General features: G+C 56.2%; 1 long non-coding RNA gene across 1 annotated transcript in view; it reads right to left on the bottom strand.

Moving 5' to 3' along the window:
- Nucleotides 1-22,363, bottom strand: part of LOC122231102 — a 28,153-nt gene extending 5,790 nt beyond the window's left edge. Inside the window, exons 1-4 of the long non-coding RNA XR_006208245.1 lie at nt 22,295-22,363; nt 13,790-13,917; nt 12,742-12,842; nt 11,535-11,735 (exon numbers count right to left, since the gene is read on the bottom strand). This is a non-coding gene — a long non-coding RNA (uncharacterized LOC122231102). The remainder of the gene's footprint in view (nt 1-11,534; nt 11,736-12,741; nt 12,843-13,789; nt 13,918-22,294) is intronic.
- Between the last annotated feature and the right edge of the window lie 314 nt (nt 22,364-22,677).

Genomic DNA, 22,677 nt, shown 5'->3' with positions numbered 1-22,677 from the left:
GCCTGGCCTTCTTAGGACAGTCCTTCAAATATTTGGAGATGGTTAGTCCTGGCCAAACTTCTTCCGCATGTGTTTATCCCTCTGCTCGAAACATCAGGCCACTTAGCAACACATCTGTTAGAAGCCTGGACTTGAGTCAGGCAAACCTGGGTTCAAGTCTCGGCTCAGGTGACCAGTAGCTGTAGAAAAGCATTATCGCAATGCTCAGCATAGAGCAAGCTCTCAAAGCCACATCAAAAATCCCAGGTACCAGGGCGCCTGGATGGCTCAGTCAATTAAGCATCCGAGTTCATCTCAGGTCATAATCTCATGGTTCGTGAGTTCAAGACCCGCATCCGGCTCTGTGCCGACGGCTCAGAGCCTGGAGCCTGCTTCAGATTCTGTGTGTGTGTCTCTTTCTGCCCCTCCCCTGCTCATGCTCTCTCTCTCTCTCTCAAAGATAAAATGTTTTAAAAAATAATAAAAATAAATAAATTAAAAAAATCCCAGTTACCTATGGACTTTGGACTCTATGGACTTTTGTCCTCATCACAAGTGCACTCCTTAATCCCCATCACCTATTTAACCCATCCCCCCACCTGCCTCTACCTATGGACTTTGGGTGGTCATAATGTATCAGAAGTTTATTGATTGTAACAAAGTGGATTATAACAAATGTACCACTCTTGTGCGGGATTTTGGTAGTAGGGGAGGCTGTGCATAATGGGGTCACAGGGTATATGGGAAATATCTATATCTTCCACTCAATTTTGCTGTGAACCTGAAACTGCTCCTAAAAAATTGTCTTTAAAAAAAAAAACATAATCTGATACTCCAGCTCTTTGGAAAAACAACACATAACCAGCTCCTGCTCATTCTGAGGACCAGGGATAAAATAGTCTTCCCTGGAACTGATCTGACCAGCAGGGAATGGGAGATGGAGGGGTGGAAGGATTGTCTGAGTATCCTCCCTGAACCTGGCCTATTCCTCTTACACCGTGGATATACCCAACCCAGCTGACCTCAATAATAGTGGTGACATGAAACACCTGGTGGCGTGGGCTCCATCCTGGTGGTTAAGCTTCTGGGTGGGTGGGTGGGTGGGTGGATGGATGGATGGATGGATGGACAGATGGACGGGTGAGTGGATGGATGGATGGATAGATGGATGGATGGATGGATGGATGGATGGTTTGGATGGACAGACGGATGGATGAATGGGTGGATGGATGGATGGGTGAGTGGATGGATAGGTGAGTGGATGGATGGATGGATGGATGGATGGATGGATGGATGGATGGATGGTTTGGATGTATGGATGGATGGATGAATGGGTGGATGGATGGATGGGTGAGTAGGTGGGTAGATGCGTGGGTAGATGAGTGAGTGGATGGATAGGTGAGTGGATAGATGGGTGGATGGATGAGTAAATCTTTGAGTCTTTTTCATGTGTGCTATTTCTAAGCAGATCTCTCTTATTCAGTACTTGTACTGTCTACTTTTCTCTCTAAATGTGGTGATTTCTCTGCTATCCATTTATCTTAATGATCTGGGTCAGTATTTCAGCCCATTGTGGTCCTTTTCGACGATTCTATCATCAGTTCAGTTCACAGCAGACATTTGTTGAAACCCTGGTGAAAGGAAAGAGGAAGGCTTCAGGGTCCAACTGACCTTGATTCCATCCCTAGTTGTACCATTTATCAGCTGTGTGGACCTAAGGCAAGTTGCTTGCCTTCCCTGAGCTTTATAACTCAAGCTACATGAATTGACTGCTGAGATGAATAAAAACAGTTGTATATAGAGGAAGTTATTTGTAAAGCAGATAATAGTGGCACCTACCACAGAAGGCTGCTGCAGGGATTAAAGGAGAATCATCCCTTTGTAAAGCACTTGACACAATGCCTGGAACAGAGTGAGTGCTCAGCCAAGTTAAGTGGGGATAGAATTATCTCTTACTATTCTTTCCACCCCTGCCTATCTGCCCTAAGCAGCAAACTACAGCAGGCAAACAGAACCTGTCATGGAAATGACATCAGGTTTTAGGACACTTGCCAAGTCCCAGCTAGTTGCCCAGCTCTGGGCCTTCCTGGCTCGGTGGTGACCACCATTATTTGCATCGTCCCATAATACCTGCCATCTTGTGGGAGGGACAAGGGCATGGAGAAGCTAGGATGTGTCCCTCAGAGGCAGGACCCTGACTGAGGCCCCTGAGGCCATGTTTACTCCGGGGTACAAGCTTCCAGTGTGTCCTCCAGAGTGGTATCTGCAGAAATGCCCCAGGAGGCTCCCGATGTGGGAAGCAAGAGGATGGGTATTGGCTTCCACCTGTTTTACCCACCAAGGCTCCATGTAAGGTTTTCGTTCTTTGTTGTTTTTAACTTTTTGTATTTTTTTTAAGGTGAGGGATACCATACCAACAATAGAGTATACCAATCTTAAAATTTTTTTTATTTTGAGAGAGACAGAGACAGCACGAGTGGGAGAGGGACAGAGAGAGAGGGAGAGAATCCCAAACAGGTTCCACACTGTCGGCGGGGAGCCCGATGTAGGGCTCAAACTCAGGAAACCGTGAGATCGTGAGCTGAACTGAAACCAACAGTCAGACGCTTAACTGACTGAGCCACCCAGGTGACCCTAGAGCATACCAGTCTTAAGGGTACAGCTGCACACGTATACACCCACGTCACTACCCCCTCAGACAAGACACAGACGGTCACTCAAGCTCCCTCCCAGACAATACCCCTATTTTGGAAATTTGCATGAATGGAATCGTACAAAGTATACAATTACTTGTCTGCCTGGCTTCTTTCACTCCATATGATATCTGTGAGATATATCCACGTGGAGTGTTTTTGCGTGCTGTGTAACATCGCATTGTGTGAATGTGTTGCAATGTATTACTTCTACGCTGTCATCAACAGATACGTGTGTGTTGTTTCCGGTTTGGGCCAATTATGAATAAGGTTGCTACAGCATTCTTATATGTAACTTTCGGGCACACGACGTTCATTGCTGTTTTGGTATATACTTGGGAGTAGAATGAGGATTAGCAGATACAACCAGACAGTCTTCCAAAGTGGTTGTGCCAAGATATGCCCCCATCAGGAGAATATGAGGGGGTCTAGTTACTCAACTTCCTTGCCTAGGCATGATACCATCTGGTCTTTCTGTTGGAGCAATTCTGGCAAGGGCGTAGTGGCATCCCATTGTGATTTTTATTTGCCTTTCTCTGATGACTAAGAATGTCAAGCACATTTTCGTATGACTATCTGATAGTTGGGGTTTTGAAAGGACTTTAAAAAAAAAAAAAAGCTTGAAGACGCATTGTCATGCATTCCCAGGAGGAGGGGTTGGTGTCCATCCAGCTACGCTGTGATCCTCCTCAGGTCCCTGTTCTGGGGGGCCCAGGAGGCACTGGGGAGGCAGGACAGGATGGGGAGAGCCAGAAGTGGAGGGAGGATGGTGTGTCTCTGGAGGAGCCCCCGAGCAGCGGGAAGGAAGGGCCAGCGATCAGGAAATGCCAATCCTGACACAAAACAGGGTGATGCCCTGTGGCCACGATGAGGTGTTGAGGTGCCATAATGGCCACGCTGGGTGGGGCCAGCTGGGAAACCTTCCTCTGCTGCCTGGATGGACTCCTAAGCAATGCGGGCTTCCTGGGGTTTCACAAGGAGGGCAGGGGACGGTGAGCCACACCCAGATGCAGTTTTCACTGATGGCTGTGATGGGTTGGAGGGATGTCAGAGCCCGAGGACGGGCAAGAGGCAGGAAGAGTCTTGGACTGGGACTGGGGCTCTCCTTCCATCATGGCCACTTCTCCAGCGAGGCTCTTCACCTGAGTCCATGCCTATCTGCATGGAGAACCAAGAGCCTGGAGGACGGGAGCTTGGCAGCCTCTCCCAGACACCAAGTAGGGCTGGGGTAGCAGGTCCCCCAGAGCTCCCCGGCAGGACAGTGATGAGTCACCACACCCCATCCATCACCTCTATCTACTACAAGTGATCCTGAGCCCAGGTGTCCAGGGTGATAGTGGCCAGGGAAGCTTCCAGAAGAGTCCGGCCTGCTGCAGCAGTGGGAGCGTGTGGGAGGGTGGACAGCAGCCCGTTGGGCTGTTCTCACCCCGCTTGCTGCTGAGCCTCCCTGCTCTGCCCTCCTCTGCACAGAAGTGAAGAATCTGCCTTGCTAACAGAGCAAAGACCTACCTGAGCAGAGCAGAGAAGGGGTCCCCAACAGAGAAGATCACAATGAGAATGGGTGAGAATGTCTCTTCTGACAACCCACTTAGGGAGTACCAGGGTCGGGGGAAGGCCAGAACCCCAAGAAAGACTGTGGCCGCTATCTGTCTGTCTCCAGGGTTTTCCTCCACAGAAGGAAAAAGTTGGGGGGTTTGGTCAGTGAGAAGTGCTGGTCCCTTACAAACAGCTCTTTCAGGAGGCATCCCAGCCCCCCATTGGGAACTGGGGCCCCCAGCTGGCTGGTCCTGGCCTTCCTACAGGCTCCAGATAAAGACAGCACACAGGGCCGCCCTGGTTGGGAAGGCTCACCATCTAACGTCTGCCCCTCCTCCTGCGTGTTTTCTGCCATCACCTTCCAGCTACCGGATTCTCTGTCCCAAAGTCTGGGCGTTTGGGTGTCACCCCCGTGCCCTGTGCTTCGGTCCCTACAGCGCAACACATGCGGGTCCCAAGCAAGACATTCACCTACCTGTTTTAGAATTATAAGTCACTAAAACCAGAGGAACCTCAAAGATCATTTGCCCCAACCCTCAGATGGGGAAGTTGAGTCCTAGAAGGCTAATAACCGTAAGAATTCCTTACCGTTACGTAATGTTTGGAAATTACAGAATGACCCAAGGGCTTCTACTGATAGTTAAGACTTACAATATCGCTCACTAAGTGCCTGGCACTGTTCAAAGGACTTTATGATAAGAAGCCCTTACCTCAGCCTTGGGAGGTAAGGTAGTATTCGTGCCATCATCCCAAGACACAGAAACGAAGACATGAAGGGAGCTGCTGAGTGACAGAGTCGGCTGGCACAGGAAGGGGGCGGCCTGGCCGCAGAAGCTGTGTCTCTAACCGCTTTACAGCGTGCGCACTGCCTGCCACCATCAAGACCCTGAAGATCAGAGCCACGTCCTGACGACAGGGTAGGAGGAGGGCCAGGAGAAGGGGCCACACCAGCCTGACGCATGGGGGGGGGGGGGGGCGGTCCTGGGCCTGACACAAGTTTCAGTACGCCCACAAAGCAGCAAGTGCCCCAGGCGGGTACAACCGGGCTTGTGGGAACGATGTTTGCTATCGGATGGAGTCATCCAAGGCAGGCGGGGCTCCCAGGAAAAGGTTTCCTGGAAAAAGGTCGTACCAAAGATGACGTGGCAAAGCGGAAATGATCTGCAAAAGCTGTCAAACACCCAGCACCGGGAGGACCTCCGTGCAAACGTTTGCAGCAGGAATCGACCAGACGAGGCCAGGCCCCTTGGGCTGCAGGAAGGGAAGCTCTGTGCCCCAGGATTCTCACGGCCAGCTGGGGAGGCAAGCAGGAGGCAGGTCCTCCCGGCCCCATTTAGCTGATGATTAACCAGAGGCTCAGGAAGTTCAGTGTCGTGCCCAAAGTCACACAGGTGGTGAGGAGGCGACTCATAACTTGGACCCAGGCCTTCTGACTCCAAGCCAAGTGCTCTTTGCAATGTACCGAACTTCACATTAAAAAGAACCAAAATGCCACCGTGCCTCACGATTTTGCAATGGTTTGTAACTTGCAAAACACATTGAACACACACACAGTCCCATCCGAGGTCGTGCTCCAGGGCCTTAAAGCACAGCCCAGACACTTGCGAACACTGGCGGGCAGGCCTGCTTCTGGGGTTACACAGGCCCGGGTGCAGCCACCAAATCTGTGTCGTGTTAGCTTGGCGATTTGAGACCAGGAGTATAAAACGGAGATGAGAACCCCTATTTCAAGGGCCGCCGTGAGGGGTATGTAGGGAAAAACTGAGGAACCTATGCACAGGAAATACCCTCTCCGTGCCACCCCCACCCAGCCCCACGCCCCCACCCAAGTCTCACAGCCCAGTCCCCATCAGATGTCCTCCAGCGTCTCTTCCAGGAAGGACCTGGAGCCCAGGTGTCCCCACTTCTCTCTTTGAGATTGTTTTCCCCTGGGGAAAACAGATGACTCAAATCATCTCTCTGAGGCGTCCCATGGTGTCGCTCATAGAACTTGCTGGAACTAAGCTGGCCTGCTCCTCCTCGCCTTCCTAGATGTGTCCAGGTCTTGAGACCTCCAGAATTCTGGAGTCTTCTGCGCCCCCTAGGGTTTCGAAGCTCATCGCCAACCTGCCCCAACACACCCCCTCTAAGAACCAGAGCCCCTCCTGAGTGGAGGGGTTCTGTGCCTGCCACCTTGGCAAGGCCCAGAGAAAAGCCATTAAGGGTCATTACATTTTAGCATGAGCATTTTCATATCTAAATCCCCTCTCGTTTCAATAACTCCACATGGTGCGTGGTTACTCTCATTCTACATTTGATGTGGGAGATTTTCTACAAGGAGAGGCCATGGTGTGGGGTCCTGAGATGATGGAGGGCCCCCTGCCTGGGATGGACAGACTGCTAGACCATCAACACCCATCACCCCCAGGGAGACTGCCCCTCGGCTTCCTGCCTTTGTTTTGGGAGTTCTACCCTTTCTGGTCCCCTGCCCTCCTAGCCCCTCCCAGTAGCCTTGAGACCCCCATCCCCACCCACCCCAGTCTGTCATGCTAATACGCCCTTTGGGGGAAGTGATGCCTCCACTGTCCCTGCTGAAGGCCATTAATTCCAGAATCACCTCTGGCCACCTCCTAAGTACCTTGCAAATGTGGGCCACCCTTACCTCCAGTTTGATGGGGGCAGAACAAGAGTGGGGGGGGCCCGAAGCTGAAGCAGCTCGGGGTACCCCAGGGGCCTCCCCATGTGAATCCCAGCCAGGGTGGTCACTACCTCGAGGCACCTTTGAAAAAGCCACTTTTCTCTTATGCCTCAGTTTTCTTACCTGTAAAACAGTGACAGTGATCCATATTCTATTTTCTAGGATTATACCAAAGACATCAGAAAACAGCTGAAAGCCCTACGTAAACCCTGAAGTTCAGAGTGGATGTAAAGAATCCTCCTTATGTACTGACCTTTCAAAATCACCTCCCACCAAGGAGCCATCAGGGCCCTGCTAGAACACCTCCAATGACAGGGACCTCACTTCCTTCCAGGGAAGCCCAAGCTTTCTGCCAGCAGCACTTGACCTTCAGAGATTCCTAGTGAGTCTGTGGCTGGATGACAAATTACATTAGGAGAAGAAATAGCTTCTCCGTGAACTTGGCCACTCCTGTGTTCTTATATTGCCTGTTCTTTTTTTTTTTAATGTTTATTTATTTTTGAGAAAGAGAGACAGAGTGACAGAGTGCAAGCGGGGGAGGGGCGCAGAGAGGGAGGAAGACAGAATCTGAAGCAGGCTCCAGGCTCTGAGTTGTCAGCACAGAGCCCGACGCGGGCTCCAACTCTCGAGAAGGGTGAGATCATGACCTGAGCCGCCGTCAGAAGTCAGGCGCCTAACCGACTGAGCCACCCAGGGGCCCCTATTGCCTGCCTGTTCTTATTTTCCTAGTAACGTTCCCTTTGAAAAATGCTCAGTTTGTCCCAGTGGAATAAAGTGACAGAATGACCTGGCCCTACGGGTAGTAATTGGCGTGGCAAGAAGTTCAGGCTGGCAGGGCCACGTGGCGTGGGGGAGGGGGTCGAGGACCCCCACCCCCACCCCAGAGTCAGGGCCTGTTGAGAGGGCCATCAGGAAGAGAAGAGCCTGTGAGAGGTACAGCCCTTCACAGGCCATCCTCAATCCACACGGGGGAAGCCCTGGGCCTCGTGGGGTGGGTGAGGGATTCCTTGGGTACCACCAAGACTGGGAGGGAGTGATGGGCCCCCTTGAACGGGCAGCAGGGGGCTCAGAGGACAGGCTGTTTCTGAGACCTGGGGTAGTGTGTATTTTGGAGTGGGGGAGGGGCAGTCAGACTGTTTCTTACCCCTGCCCTCCCCACCACCACTTACACCGCAGACCGACCGTGCCCTGTGGGGTGGAGGCAGATAAATGGTTTCCCTGTGCCCCCAGCCCTACCCCCTGGCTGCATACCCCTCACTCATCCCCTCCCTCAGAGAGGGATGGGGGTCAGGTCCCTGCCTGGCAGGATCCCCATCAGAGAGATAGTCCTCCTCCCCCTAGGAATGTGCGTGAAATCTCAGTAACTCTCTCCAGCTGGTCCTGACCTTGGAGGCGGCTCTGACAAACCCTGTGATGGGGGTGAGCTTCTGGGAAAGTGAGCCTCTTCGGGATCCTTTTTTCTCCTAATGACAACTCAAGGTGTGAAGAGCCGGTTGGGAGGGGCTGGGAGGCCTGGTGACACGGGGGAGAACATTCCAGATGGCCGAACATGGTGTGCCGAGTGCCATAGTCTCTCACACTGCACATGCTCACCCGGAGTGGGAGGCCCTGACCCCTTGTCCTAGAGCCCGCGCACGGCCCTACGCAAGTTGGGGTCTGTGGGTCACGACTGGCAAAGTATAGGGAAAGCTGAGGGCAAGGCTAAGAGGCCAACAGACAGGATTAGAGCAGAGGTCAGAGCCCCGGCTGCCTGGGATTTGCCCAAGGAGCAGACATGTCCCTGCCCTTCTAGAAACAAAGCTTCCTAGCTGTAAGTAGGCACAGACACCGTGCTAAGGGCCTGAGCCTGAACATCCATTACCTCACTTACACTTGACAGCAACCCTGTTATTCCCATTTTACAGGTGAAGACACTGAGGCTCAGAAGGTTTCCTAATTGCCCGAGATTATACAGCTACGTAAGCGGCAAACTCAAGACAGCTGGCCTGTCTTCCTCCGCAGATATACCTAGAAATGGAGGCAGCAGAGGGCAGGAAAAAGGCCCCAGTCAGGGTCCTCGAGGGGGCGGGTCAGAGCACTGCCCTGAGGAAGGGGATGCCTGGGTTCCTGTCCCATATCCATCACCAGTGAGCTGCGTGACCCTGAGCATTTTCCTAAATTTCTCTGAGCCTCCACTTACCCACCTGACAACAGAGGCAAAGGGGTGGAGGCTCAAATGAGATCATTGAAGTAAAAATGCATATGCGTACGATAAAAGTGATATCCCAGTGTGGCCTCGGGGGTAACGGGGCCCATGGGCTTTGGGTAAAGACGCCAAGCTTCCAGGGACCAACATCATCACTGTCATTATCAGCACCGACATCACCGTCAGCAACAACGTCATCACCATCAATTTACATTTATTGAATAGTAACAACAAAACTACTGAGCACGTGTTACATGCCGACTATGTGCCAATCACTGTGCCGAGCACCTTCCATAATCCGCGTCTGCTCGAGACAGGCGGAACGGAAGTCAGGGGCGAGGGAGACGAGAGGGAGGGCTACAGCAACCTGGAGCCTCCAGGCTCCAACTAGGAGGCCTGAAGAAGGTGACCGCAAAGGGACCGCCACCTGGGTTCAGAACCTAGCAAATTCTGTGGCCGAAGAGAAAAGGCTATTTGCGCTAATCCTGATATACACCAGGGCAGATACAGGGCTGAAGTGCAACGCAGTCCAAGGCAGAGGGAGCGACCCGGAGCCCACCCCAGGGAAGAGGCAGGCGGGGGACTCCCCCAGCTTCAAGCCCAGCGCCAGCCCAGGGCCACCTCAGGCTATAAGCTAACGGGCCAGGCCTCCTGCCTCTATAGCCCAAGGAAAGGCCAAGGCAGAGGCCTGGCTGAGTCCAAGGTAACCACTGGCTGGCTACATCAGTTCCAGCCCTCTGGGTGGGTTCCCTCACCTCCCTGGGTCAGAGGAAAGTGCCTCCCGTAGGGGCCAAACTGGAGAAGAGAGGGATACGTCTGCTCCCGGGCAAAGGGGAGGAGATTTCCACAATCTCCAAGTGGGGCACTACAGCAACCACCCAGGAGTCCCGGGAAGGAAGAATTGAAAAGAGAGAGAGACGCAGAGATCTGGAGCAAGCCGGAACGCACAACCAGGCTGTGCGGAAGGGATGTGCGGCCCGGCAGGGAGTTCACGCGGGGCCCTGGAGGGCAGGCTGGGAGCTTGGTCTCGATGCCAAGGCCACAGAGCTACAGGGATACCAGTGCTTGTTCCCTAGTGCAGAGGGCTGTGCCAGAAGCTCCCTGCCCCTCACTGTCCCAGGCTCAGTGGTGCCCCGGCCTGTGCGGTCAGAAGCCCCCTATCGCCTGTGGATCAGGACCTGTATTCTCACAGTTGACATTCTGTACGGCGACAAGGTTAAAATGGATCTTGGGAGCCCTGCCTCCGTCTGGCACTTAGAAATGCGGGGTACCCATGAGACTGCTGGGGGGCCTTCAGACCTTCCCGAGAGGGGAGAGTGGTCCAGAGCGCCCTCGCTCAAGCCCTTGCCACCTGCCTCTGGCCGTCAGGAAGGAGCCACTCCTGCACACCTGGGCTGGGGAAATAGCCAGATGGCCTCTGACCCACCAGGCAGGCCCTAGGCAGTATAAACAGCCCCTCCTCCACCGGCCTGTCCTACCTTGGGGCACTGGGGCCAAATCCAGACACCCAGCCTCCTCTAAACCCCTGGTCCCCCAGAAACACCTGTTGTGCCTGCGTCACAGGATGCTGAGGGTGGCCCCCGCCCCCAGGACAGCTCTGTGAGCAGAACAGCCGGGTGCTGCCCCGAGGGGCTCATTAAGAGGCAACCACAAGGGAGCCCTGGTCAGTCCAGCTCCTGAGAAGGCAGTGTTTCTGTCCCCAGGCAGGGGGAGCAGGAGAGAAGGTGCTACATTACTTCCGGGTAAAATCTAAACCTCTGAGTGGGGTCTGCCTCCTCCCCTGCCCCAGATTCCTGTCCTGCCCGTCTCCCCTCGCATCCCATTTCCCAGCAGATCCAGTCCTTGGAATTTCCCTCATACAGCCCACGTTTCACACACGTGTCCCTGCACCGCTCCTCGCGCTGCCTTCAATGCCCGTCTCCTTTTCTCCTGGTAAACTCCTCGTACGCTTTCAAAACCCTGCTCAAAAGGCCCCTCCTGTGTGAAGCCATGAACTCCCGGAGCTAATCTTCTCTACACCTGTCCTGGGCCTTGGACAGACTTGTTTTGAGGAATCACAAAAGACGGTGCTTATTTGTGTACATTTCTGACTCCCCTCCCTGCCCCTGAGCCAGGGGCAAGCCCCCCAGCACCTGTCACAGCGCTTGGCACCATAGAAGGTGCTCGGGACAAGTTTATTGAACTGAAGGAGGGGCAGGGGGCGGAGCAAGCGAGCACGCTGTGAAGTCACTGACCTACTGACCTAGGGCGGGTGTTCAGGACCGCGGAGATCTGGCTGAGAGCGAGGTGGGGAGAAGCAGGCTGGGATTATTGAACATTGGGTGGGATCCGAGCTTTTCACACTCCCCACCCTGGGGCCTCAGGGCGGAGGGCAGATCTGGTTTGAAGAAGAGCCAAGAAGCCCCTGACCCTCCCTGGCCTGCAGCCCCCCAGACTGGAACCTAGGTCTGTGTTTATGTCCTACCTGGGGATTTCACTTGCTCAGTCAGAGGGCAGGAAAGCCAGGTGTGACGTCACCATGTGACAGGTGAGAACACCGAGGCTTGGAGATGTCACTGGTGTGGCCCTAGATACAGGCCAGAGGCAGGTGGTCCTTGGGGCCTGAGCCAGGGCGAGGGCAGGCGCTGCCTGGGGAGGGGCTCCTGGGTCACAGAGACACCAGCCCCTGCGGACAAAAGGAGAAAGAGGGATTTCAGAAGTCGACCTTGTCCGATTCCAGCTGTGGCGTTCCTGGCTGTGGGACTCTGGACAACCAACTTGACCTCTGTGAGCTTTCTCAGTAGGATAAGGCCAACACAACCAGCCTCAGCCCAGCACCCAGCCCGCCTCCCAGGAGATGCTCTCCAGATCCTCCTCCCTCGCACACTGATCCCCCCTCTCCCAGGCCCTGCACTCCAGCCCCAGCCAGGCCCGGCTGCCTGTAGGTGACCAGCCCTGCCCTCAAGCCTGTGGAGCTGGGGCTGGGGGAGCGGATTCGTCCCGGTGTAACCAGAGAATGTCTGAGGGCTCAGTGCCAGGGCTCCAGCTGGGGCCAGCGCTGGGCCCCCACCTCACAGCTGTCAAGGGGAGGCTCAGACACAAAGCAACCCAAGGCGAGGGGGTCGGTAGGGATGTGTCTGTCAAGGGGGGTGGGGGAACTGCTTCTTGCCATACGAGGGACCAGGATTACTAAGAAAACCCGCAGCCTCATCAGAGAATGTCAGACAGATGCAGGTTCCGGTGCCCACCCTGCCACTGACTGGCTGGGTGACCTTGAGCAAATTACTTAACCTCTCTGAGTCTTGTTTTCCTCCTTGAGAGTAACATTTATCTAATTTTACAGGCTTGATGTGAGGATCAAACCAACCCCACATCAGCCCAGGTGCCTGGCCCAGACTTCAGGCCAATCTCTTCTCCTTGTCTTTCCTTAGTCTCCATTTCTCATTCTTCCTCTGCTATTATGTCTTCCACCAGGGGGGCACCCTCCAGGGGGATCAGGCAGGGCCCAGGGGCTCTTGGGATCTTGCACTCCTATTTTGTGAGGGTGGGACATGCAGAGAGGGCAGCTGGGAGGGAACAAAACCAGAGTTATCCACTCTGGTCCTGGCACCTTTGAGGCCTTGCCCACAGCATCCCACCCATTATGATCCTTTCCCCGATGCCCACACTGGCGCATTCACAATCTCACTTACCATGTTATTGTCTGTACCGTAAGCACGACAGAAGGCCCCTTAGAAGGACAGCTGCCTCCCTCTTCTGCTGAAGTGGCTCCAGAGTTCCAGGGGGAGGTCACCTGGAAGCAGGGAGCCGAGGCAGGGCCGATGTGAAACTGTCTCTCCCTCCTGCCCGGATTCCCCCATGGGGTCGCCCCCAAGCCCCATGGTGAGCTGGCTGTGGGAGGAGAGAAACCTGAACCGTGTGAGCCAGACCCGGTACCTGTGCTAATGCCTCTTTGTTCATTTCCCCCACTGCTCTGCCCACCCAGTCCTTTGAAGCGCCAGCCTGCCTCCGCTGTGCGGAGAGGAAACGGGGAGATAGGTTTGGGTTGTGCCCCCAGAAACAGAATTCCCAGGTCCAGCGCAGAGGGGCTGAAGACTCTGTACCCCCCGGTGGGAGCGGAGATTCCAAGGGACAGGCGGGCTCAGGAACCGCCAGCTGCCTTTGTTCAAGCGAGCATTGACTGATTCGTCAACCCTTCCGGAGAACTTCCCACATACTAGGTGCTGTGCAGAGGACTAGGGGGACAGAGACTAACCAGACACGCATTCACGGTCATATCAGAAAAGGAAGACGCCCATTCCAGCCAAGGAGAAGGGAGGGTTCCCCCAGAGGACTGGTTGGCCTGGCGAGGAGGGTGCATGAGAGAAAGAGCCTGGTGGAGGGAGGGAGCAGGGGACGCGCCCCCCCCCCACCCCCGCCTCGCCACCGCCACTGGGACCTGCAAGTAGCCTGGGTGGGCTGCACAAGCCGAGCCATGGGAAGCACTGAGTCACCTCCTCCAGAATGAGCAGGGTCCAGGTCAAAGCCTTGAAGCTCAGACACTTTGCTGGGGCCACGAGGGCCTCTTGGAAAGTTTTAAGCAGGGATGTAGCCTGATGAGTTTTGATTTTAGAAAGGTCACTCAGGCTCAGGGTGGAGAAGGGCTCAGAGGGGACAAGACTGGGAGCAGGGAGGCTAGGTCCGGATGCTGGCGGTGTGGACCGGCGTGGAGGCACCGGAGCCAGGGAGGCACAGCCGTACTTGCGAACTGTCCACGAGGCAGAAGGAAGATGAATGGGACCCAGCGGCGTTCAGAGGCAGGGCCTGTGCCCTTCTGTTGCCCGGCACCAGAACAGTGCCTGGAACGCAGCAGAGGAGCAAAGAAGTGCCTGCAAAACCAAAGGAGAAGCAGAGTTGGAAGACGGCAGGGGAGGAAGCAGGAAGGTTTGAGGATAAGGAAGAAAGGCCAGGAAGGAGGGTGGGGTGGTAAGATGCTACGGTTTGGAGAAAAGGGGGCAGGTTTGTTTAACCGATGGCAGTTATCCCCACCCAGGGGGCTGTGACAGTCAAGAAGAGACGGTGCTGGCACAGAGTCCAGGGTGTCTGGGGCTCCTGAGTCCCCATGATACACACAGACACTGCCCTCCCAATGGGGCCGCAGCCCACCGGCTGGGGATGGACAGCAGCCCAGCCAGAGAGGGGCTGCGGATTCGCTGGGAGCCAGGCTGGTGCTGAGGTCTCCCGCGGGCACCGCCTCAGTCAGGGCACTGGGATGGAGCAGAGAGAGGCGGGTGCTTGTCAATCCCGCTTCAGGAAAATTGGCTCCATGATGTTTATTGCAAACTGCAATTTAGCATCCCTATTCAGGTGCTCTTGTGTTTAATTATATATAATACGGTGCGGGGAGGAAAGAGGGGAGGAAGCATTTATGATTTTCCCACCAGTCCCTCCCTCCCTGCATGATGTAAGGGTCAGAGGTGAGAAATGGAGCCCAGCAGAGGGAGGGAAAAGAAAGCCTGGCGTGGCCGTGGCCTTGTATGCCAACCTGGGGCAGCAGGGCCGGGCCAGAAAGCAGCGTGTGCTCCCCACTTTCCTGCCATAGACGCCTTTCCAGCAGCCCCGTGGCGTCTTCGCCCTCAGGGACAGCCAGTGGCTCTGGCTCAGGCTGAGAAATCAGTCAACAAACCTTCACAAACCCCCAGGACGCCTTGCTTTCCCAGGCCCAGAGAGATTGAGTGATTTGCCCCACCCACCACAGAGCAGGTGGCGAGGAGCTCCTGCACCCCAGCCCCACTCTTGACCGTGGGGCTAATGCTCCTGGGAGAACAGCCAGGTATGTCCAGACAGCCCCCGGGGCTTAGACGGAGGCCCTCTGAGTTCTTCAGCTTCCACGCTGGACAAACTTGGCTTGCCACCAACCCAGGGTCCCCCTGCAATCTCGGCGTGTCTGCCTTCCCTCCGGTCCTCCCTCCCTCTCCAGAGCTGGGAGGGCAAAGCACCAATTAGTTCATTTGCTTGTTTAATTGGGTAGGGAGGGGAAGAAAATTAAACTCCTCAACAGGAATCTTCCCTGCAGGGCCAGAGATAGAATTAGGGGGTGGGGACCCCCATCTCTGAGCACCCCTCTGCCTGCCCTGGCTCCCCACCCCCCACCCCCATCTCCATGCCCCAGATCCCCAGATCAGAGCCTGAGATTATGGGGCCCTGGGGAGCCAGAGTAGGAGGTCTACCCCACCCTAACTGGGCCAGCCCCTCCCAGAACTGGAGCGGGATGGAGGACGGGCACGACAGGGGAGGGGGAGGGGGACCAGGCTGGGGCATTGCCTCAGGGTCTGGTTCTCTTGCTTTGTGCCCACCTCTCTGACTCCGAGAGTCCTCTCCCTCTCTTTCTCTCTCTCTCTCTCTCTCAACCTCTCTCTCTCTCCACCTTCCTCTCTCGGCTCTAGAAAAGCCCCTCCCCCAGGAAGACCCTGGAAATGTGGCCAGGTTTCTAGGGGGTACCGTGGCCGTTGTCCTCATCCTTGGCGTGGCTCTTGCCATCTTCATACTGCATCACCGACAGCAGAAGAACCAGATGGAGCCGGACTGTGGCGGGTGAGTGTTGGCAAGCCCACCCATCGGCCCACCCAGACGCCCCCTTTCAGCTGCCGCTGCCCTTTCTGAGAAGCAGGTGTGCGATTATAATCCACGGTTTACAGATGAGGAAATGAGGCACACAGGTTAAATGCTTTACACACGTTCACCCCAGCCGCTGACAAAGGGTGAAGGCAAAAGTCCATGATGAACGGAATGTCAACATGTTAAGTCAAGACAGGATCAGAAATAGTATCATTGCAAGCTATTTTGGAGCATGAGGTGAAAGGAAAAATCAGTAATACTAATCCTACTTTTTAAACTTTTATGTTATTTTTTTTTAAGTATTTTTATTTTTGAGAGAGAGAGCGTGCACGCACATGAGCGGGGGAAGGGCAGCGAGAAGTGGGGGACAGAGGATCCAAAGCCGGTTCTGTGCTGACAGCACAGAGTCCAAGGTGGGGCTTGAACTCACCAACCATGAGATGGTGACCTGAGCCGAAAGCAGACACTTAACCAGCTAAACCACCCAGGCGCCCTTCTCCTACCTTATTTTAAAATGCTGATACTTTGTTCGTCTTGGACTTTTTTGCATTAATTTTAGTTTTAAATATATTGTATTCAACTATTATTTATCGTGATGACTGACACTTCTGGGGCCCCCATAAGCTTTGCACTTGAGGTCTTGCTCCCGTCACCCTGGTCGTAGCCCGAATGCATCCTCGGGATTTCCCACTGTTCTCCAGGCCAGGACACCGGAGTCTCACACGGTTCCCATACCCGAGCTGGAGGGAGGGACAGGCTGGGCTGGGAGCAGAGATGCCCAGAGAGATAGGAGGGGCACTCTCAGCCTCTACCCAGCTATGCTGAGTAACCACACCCCAAGCTCAGACCATCTGGGAAGCTGCCTAGGAGCAGAGCACTGGGGGGCCGTCAGGGACCAGGATTGTCAGATGGCCTGCCTGGAACAGAACCCCCATGTGAGACTTATTCTGTTCCCCCAGGACTTCAATGCCCTCCTCCCAGAAGCTGGAGCCTCCCCACCACAGGCAGAGCCACCTTGCACCTGAGGACATCCAGGTGGGCCTGAGGCCCTGGAATGGGGGGCTGGGGAGGAAAACTGGGAGATGGCCACCTGAAGGCAGAGCCCTCCCACATGCATGGGCCTCTAACCAGTCCCCAGCACGATGCTAACCCTGGCCAGTTCCCAAAAGGCCAGGCCTGGGTGAGAGGCCATGGCCCAGGCTTTCCCCTCCCCCTACAGAAACGACAAACTAGGATCCTCCCTCCCTGCCCAGGGCCCACAGGGGAAGCTCTTCCTCCACTGCTCGGTGCATTCATTCATTAAAAAAAAAAAAAAATCAAGTACCCAGCAGATGCCTGACCCTGTGCTGATCACTTGTGCCTCCCAGACAGCCACGAGCGTGGTGAGTGCCAGGATGGGGATGCATGGGAACCAGACTGGGGGGGGTCCAAGACGGCTGCAGGGAGCAGGGTGCAGGGAATAGGCCGGGTAGCCAGCCGCTGGCCTCCTTCTCTTCCAGATTCTCCACCTGGAGCCAGGGAAGCAGCAGGTGCAGCCGGAAGAAAAAGAAATGCAACAGCTGGTCCTGCAGACCCCCTACTATGACCTGGGAACCTCCCCCTCCTACTGCCCCTCGGTAAGGACCACCGAACCTCCGGGAGGGTTCCCCAAACCCAGCTCCATTCAGCCTGGCCACGAGCCCAGCTGCCTAGAGGGAAAGAGGGCAGAGGAAGCCCAGGAGATGGGGCAGGGAAGGCACAGGTCAGCCCACTAGGGAGGGGAGGGGTGGCCCTTCATGGTGGCAGCGGGTTCCCTGGGCAAAGCGGGGTCTCGGATGCTGACAGACCAGGGCAGGAGAGTGGGGCTTCCAGTGGGGTGGAACCCCAACCTGAAGCCCAACTCTCTCTCCCCCAAGCCCCGCCCTCCATCTCTGCGTCCTGCACCCCAGTCCTCAGTCCTGCCAACGACCACCCAAAAGCCAGCAGCGGCCCCTCCTCCTGGCCCCACTCCCAGCCGCTCAGAGGGCCAGCGTCCACTCGAATGGCTGCCATCTCTGCCCACAGCTTCTGCCTTTCAGCAGACATGGGGGCTGGGGCGGCACCTAGACGGCACCAGCCCAGAGACCCAGGCCAGACCACCTGGGCCCAAAGATAACACATTCTCTCCTGGCACTGGTGGGAGAACCAGGCCTTTGTCTTCAGGGCACAGCCATCCTCCCTCTCTGCTGGGAGAGCCAAAGTGAGCCCATCTTGAGATGCCAAATCCAGCCCCTGGTGGGGGTAGCGTTCCCAGGATGCCAAGCCCAGAGGACCAACCTAGCCCCTACCCTCTGATTCTATGCAGGGGGTAAGGAGACCCCCAGCCATTTATTGTTCCTCAACCAGCCTAGAGATTTGGAAGCAAGCTAGGACACGCTGGGGACACAAAGTCCGCTCCTTAGACAGCAGCTAGACAGCCCCTTCCCAAGTGAGGGTGCACGCCCAACCCTGCGTCCCAGGCTGCACTGCGTGGTCCTGTCAATTCCAACAGAAGGGACCATAATGGCGGCGTGAGCAGTTGCTATGTGGGGAGGTTCCAAACACTGTTCTGTTCAACCCTCACCACCACCTACGTTGTTAAGTCCTGTTATCGCCCCCATTTTCTAGAGGAGGAAACTGAGGCTCAGTGGAGTTGCGAGGTTTGTCCAACATCACCCAGAGAGCGCTGGGAAAAGCGTTATTCAAACCCCTGGTCCCCTGGCTCCCAAGTCCAGGCCCTAACCACGCAGCAGCCACTAGGATGAGCAGACCGGTGGGGAGTTCACCTAAAAACAGGAGCCTCGAGACTTGCAGAGCCTCCGGGTGGGAACCAGCTGATGCAGAGCGTCCTTCAGCCCCAGGCATCCTGTCTGAAACAGAATGCCCAGCTCCGCTGCCGGGCTGTCCCTCAGCTCCAGGGACCCAGAGAGCACACAAGCCAGCCCCTGAGAGCTCGGGTCTGGCGTTCTGAGTTCATTGCTGGGTGTCACTTTGGGCCACACAAACACAGAGATTCGGCTCACCCACCCCTTCCTCCGGACGGTGAGAAAGGACATTCTTCCCAGGCCTGAGCATGGTTAAGGTAGGAGGGAGTGCAGGGACCCTGATATTTCCAGAAAGGAGAAAGCCATGCCCTGTTTAGGATTCTCCAAATCAGCCTCGCTCCTCAGCTCAGGCCCTAGCCAAGAATCCGTAAACTTGTCAGAGCCCTGGGTGGACAGAGAAGGGGGGAGGGAGGGAAAGAAGCAGAAATGGGGGCGGGGGGAGGGCTGAGGCACAGGGGGGAGAGGCTGGTGATTTAGAAAGTCACGGAAGCCTCCAACGGGATCCCCTGAAGAGGGGCCCAGGCTCGGCATAAAAATCGCTGTGATGTAACGGGACAGCTGCAGCCGGCTGGCCCCAGTCCCCACTAACGACTTCCCAGTCCTGCGCTCTGACTGCTGCCCCCTCAGCCTGGCACGCAGAGCCCTCCCTGGGGGCACAGGAGGGGCCGGACAGCTCAAGGACAGCCCCACCACCTCAGCCCCCCACAAAGCACATGCTCACACTTAACACACACACACGCCCTCTCTCGTACAAGCCCCTCACCCCAGGACAGCCCGCCTCGGCCCCGCACCCCCAATCACACTCCCCCTGCAACCTCTCTCCTATAAGCCCCAAACCTCGGCACGTGGCTCCGACCCTGTCCCCTCCCTCCTAGCCCTCCCTCCCCGGCCTCTGCTCATATCGGATTGAAGGAAACCCCGATTGAGCTTATGCATTCAAGAAACACAACAAGACCACTTGGGACACAGAACAGAGCGAGCCAACCTCTACCAATCAGCCACGGCGCAGACGGGGCCAGATGATGGGGACATCTACGGTCCCGAACCCAGAGGCCACGCGACTAGGGCACTGGGGCGGATGCGTGCGCATGAGAATGGCCTGTAGGGTGGCGTAGGGAGGTCAACTCTGGTGTCCTGGGGAGGCAGTGGTGTTGTCGCCAAAAGAAGTGTAATTCCTTTTGGCTCACAGAGCAATTACCGGGCCGGGAGAGGATTTATCCCCGGCGCTCTGGTCTGTTGGCAGTGCGGCTTGTATACAAGTCACATTATTGATGTCGTCATCAATTCTCCTTCCCAACAAGTGGTGAGAGGGAGCCAGGCAGGGAGCATGCACTGTTCGCAGAAGCAGGGCTGGGGAGGAGAGTGAGAGGGCTGCAGGGGGTCCAGGGGCCCAGCAACTAGAGCCTGGGTGGCCCAGTGCCCGTGCTTGGTGGCTCCGGAGGCTAGAACTCAGGAAGGACTCCCAGAGGCTCCAGAGCGGAGCCATGAACTCTAGGAGACCAACAGGAGGAGACATTGCCTTGTCTCGAAGGAGAGACAAAGCCCAGGCTCGGAGCAGAAGACTAGACACCACGACCTTTGGAGGGACGGAGTTCTGAAACTACTGTGTCTCTCAAGAAGGAGCCACCCAGATGGGATTAGATGCAGTGGGGGGGGGGGGGGGGGAGGGCAGCTGTGAGGGACCAAGGAGGGAGCAGTCAGGGAGAGTTGTCAGCCCCTGCTTCAGGCCTGACACCTGGGAAGGGGGTGGGGAAGGAAGGAGGGTTGGGTGGGAAGAGTCTCGGGTTGCCTCACGTTCTACAAAAGTTTGGGGCAGGCCGCAGGGTCCTGGAGCCACAGTCACTCATTCACTGCTAGCAAAGTCCTGCCCCCGCAGGAACGGTCCCGCACGGGATCCCCGCCATGCTCAGTCCTTGGTGGGAGCAGCCGGAGGGCTGTGACCTCAGCACAGACACGGCAAGGGATCCAGCTCCGGCTGCGTCAGCCACACTGCCCACAGCAGCCCTGAGTGGCGCATGTCCACGGCCGCCATGGTCCACCCTGGCACCACGGAGGTCTGCTCCGTGCCACGCGGGCCCCTCTTCCTGAGGGACGTGACCCCTGTCGCTCCAGAAGATCTCAGGGTCACAGCTGGTACGCATCTGTCCTTTCCACCCCCCTTCTAGATTCCTCTCCCTCAGCTACCGCCTCGGCAGGTCTCGGTGGCTTTCCCAGTGCCACGACCCAAATCTTCATTCCTGAGGAGTCTGAGCCCTTGACCAGCACACCCTGCTCAGCCGGGGGCCGTTGCATGTGCCCATTCACCATTAAAGTAGAAGCCCCAGTAGTCACCTGTGCCCTGCACATATCCCTCCCTGTGTGACAGCAGCCCCGCCTCCTCCTGCCGATCAGAGCCAATTAGCTCCACCAAGAAGGGCTCCACCAAGAAGGGTGCCTGAACACCAGCAGGCAAGTGCCCCGGTAGTAGCCTGAGTTCAATGTGCAGTGGGGCCCTCTGCCCTCCAGGGCCCACGGTTGTGAGGCTGGGAAACAGAGCTTCCCCCGCTGGGCCACTGGGAGTGATGGTCAGTGGGGCCACCCCTGTTTTCCCTTGGGTCTTCAGACCCATGTATTTCCCTGCTGGGGACACAGCACCCTATGGAGGCTTTCAAAGTATTGCCACCGAGCTAGTACTTCTGCTGGCATTTGGATAGTCCAGGAGCTACAAATGGGGCTGCCATTCAATTAAGCCTCTGGTAGCCAACAATCCTTCTCTGGGCTCCATCCAGTTTCTGCAGGGCAGAGACTATGGGTTAAACGGAACTAAGACAGAGACCACCCCTGTATCCTTCTGGGCTGTAATGACAGCATTAGTCTCTCCCCGACCTCAGCAATGACATCACTTTTGACTTGCCCTCTTGGCTGGTGGGGGCATTTCCAGAGGTTTCCACCTGGCTCTTGTCCCACAGACCAAGGGTCCAATGCGGTATGAGCACGTCAAATGCCATGCCGCCTAGCAATGAATTTGCCCTGTTCTCTGAGGTCCTTGCCAGGGTGTTGAATCCCATGTCCCGTGAAGACACCCCCAAGTAAAAGCATTCTTGCCTATCCAGCCTTGGTTCTGGCCCCTTTGATCCAGAACCTCCCAACTCCAACCCAGGAGCGCTAGCCTGGTTTTTGCCGGGACAAGCCAGTTAATTCCTACCACCGCATTCTCCCTGGGTGGCATCTCTCCTCTTTCATCAGGCCAGCTGTCCCCAGCTGGGTCACTCCAGACTTTATCTTCAGTTATCAGCCTGGCAGCCCAGAACAGAAGTGGGGCAGCTCCCGAGGGAGGCACCTGTGGCCTTGCAGGGGGAAGACCCCCGCAGCGTCTTCCGGCCTGGAATGGTGCTCACTCTTGCCGGGGATGGGTGGGCCACCTGCGTGCTCTGAGGGGACACATCCATTTACTGTCACCTCAGTTCCCGAGTTCCAGATTTTCCCAGCCGGAGCCCTAGCACAACACACCTGGCTTGGCCAAGCATCTCTGGAGCTCTGTGATGCTTATTCTCAAATCCTGGATCTGCCCCGCTGCTGGGTCGGCTGCAGGTGGAGGTGGGGCCTCTCTGTCTCCCCCTACAAGGGCCTCCGGCTCTCACATCGAGCCCCTCGCTGTCGGTGACTCCCAGCTTCTCATTATCCCTAAGTGCCAGCATCACCAAATAACCAGCCAAGTCCGTCACTTCCCTGACACTGCTTCCTGCACGTCTCCAGCGGCTGAATCACCGAGCCTGACAGAGCATCCCCTCCACCAGGGCGCTTCTCCCAGGTCCTCCTTGCTGCCAGGCCCAAATGCCCAGGTTACCTGTTGCCACCTATCCTTCTCGGGCCGTTCCCGGTGTCACCGGTGCTAGTTCGAGGCCTCCTGGAAGAGATGACAAGATGTGATGGACGGGAGCTTCCCTGGGAGGGAAGGCCTGTGGAGGCCAAAGCAGAGGGGACAGAAGGCAGGTCTGGCCTCAACACAGGTCCGGCCCTGAGGAAGGAGTGGGGAAGAAGGGCGGAGCACGTGGGACAAATCTCAGGCTGCGGCACAGCTCTGTGAAAGCTGCCGCTGGGCCCGTGGCGAACCCTCCAGCCGGAGTCGGAGAAGTCCTGCCAGAACGGCCTACGCCAGCACCTGGCCCTGCTGCTCAGGGACGGGAACAGCAGGGGAAGCGCGCTCACCACAAATGCCACGGTGGATCC

This window comes from Panthera tigris, chromosome D1, assembly GCF_018350195.1.
Source record: "Panthera tigris isolate Pti1 chromosome D1, P.tigris_Pti1_mat1.1, whole genome shotgun sequence".
Taxonomy (NCBI): domain Eukaryota; kingdom Metazoa; phylum Chordata; class Mammalia; order Carnivora; family Felidae; genus Panthera; species Panthera tigris.
This window is presented reverse-complemented; position numbering and strand designations above follow the sequence as displayed.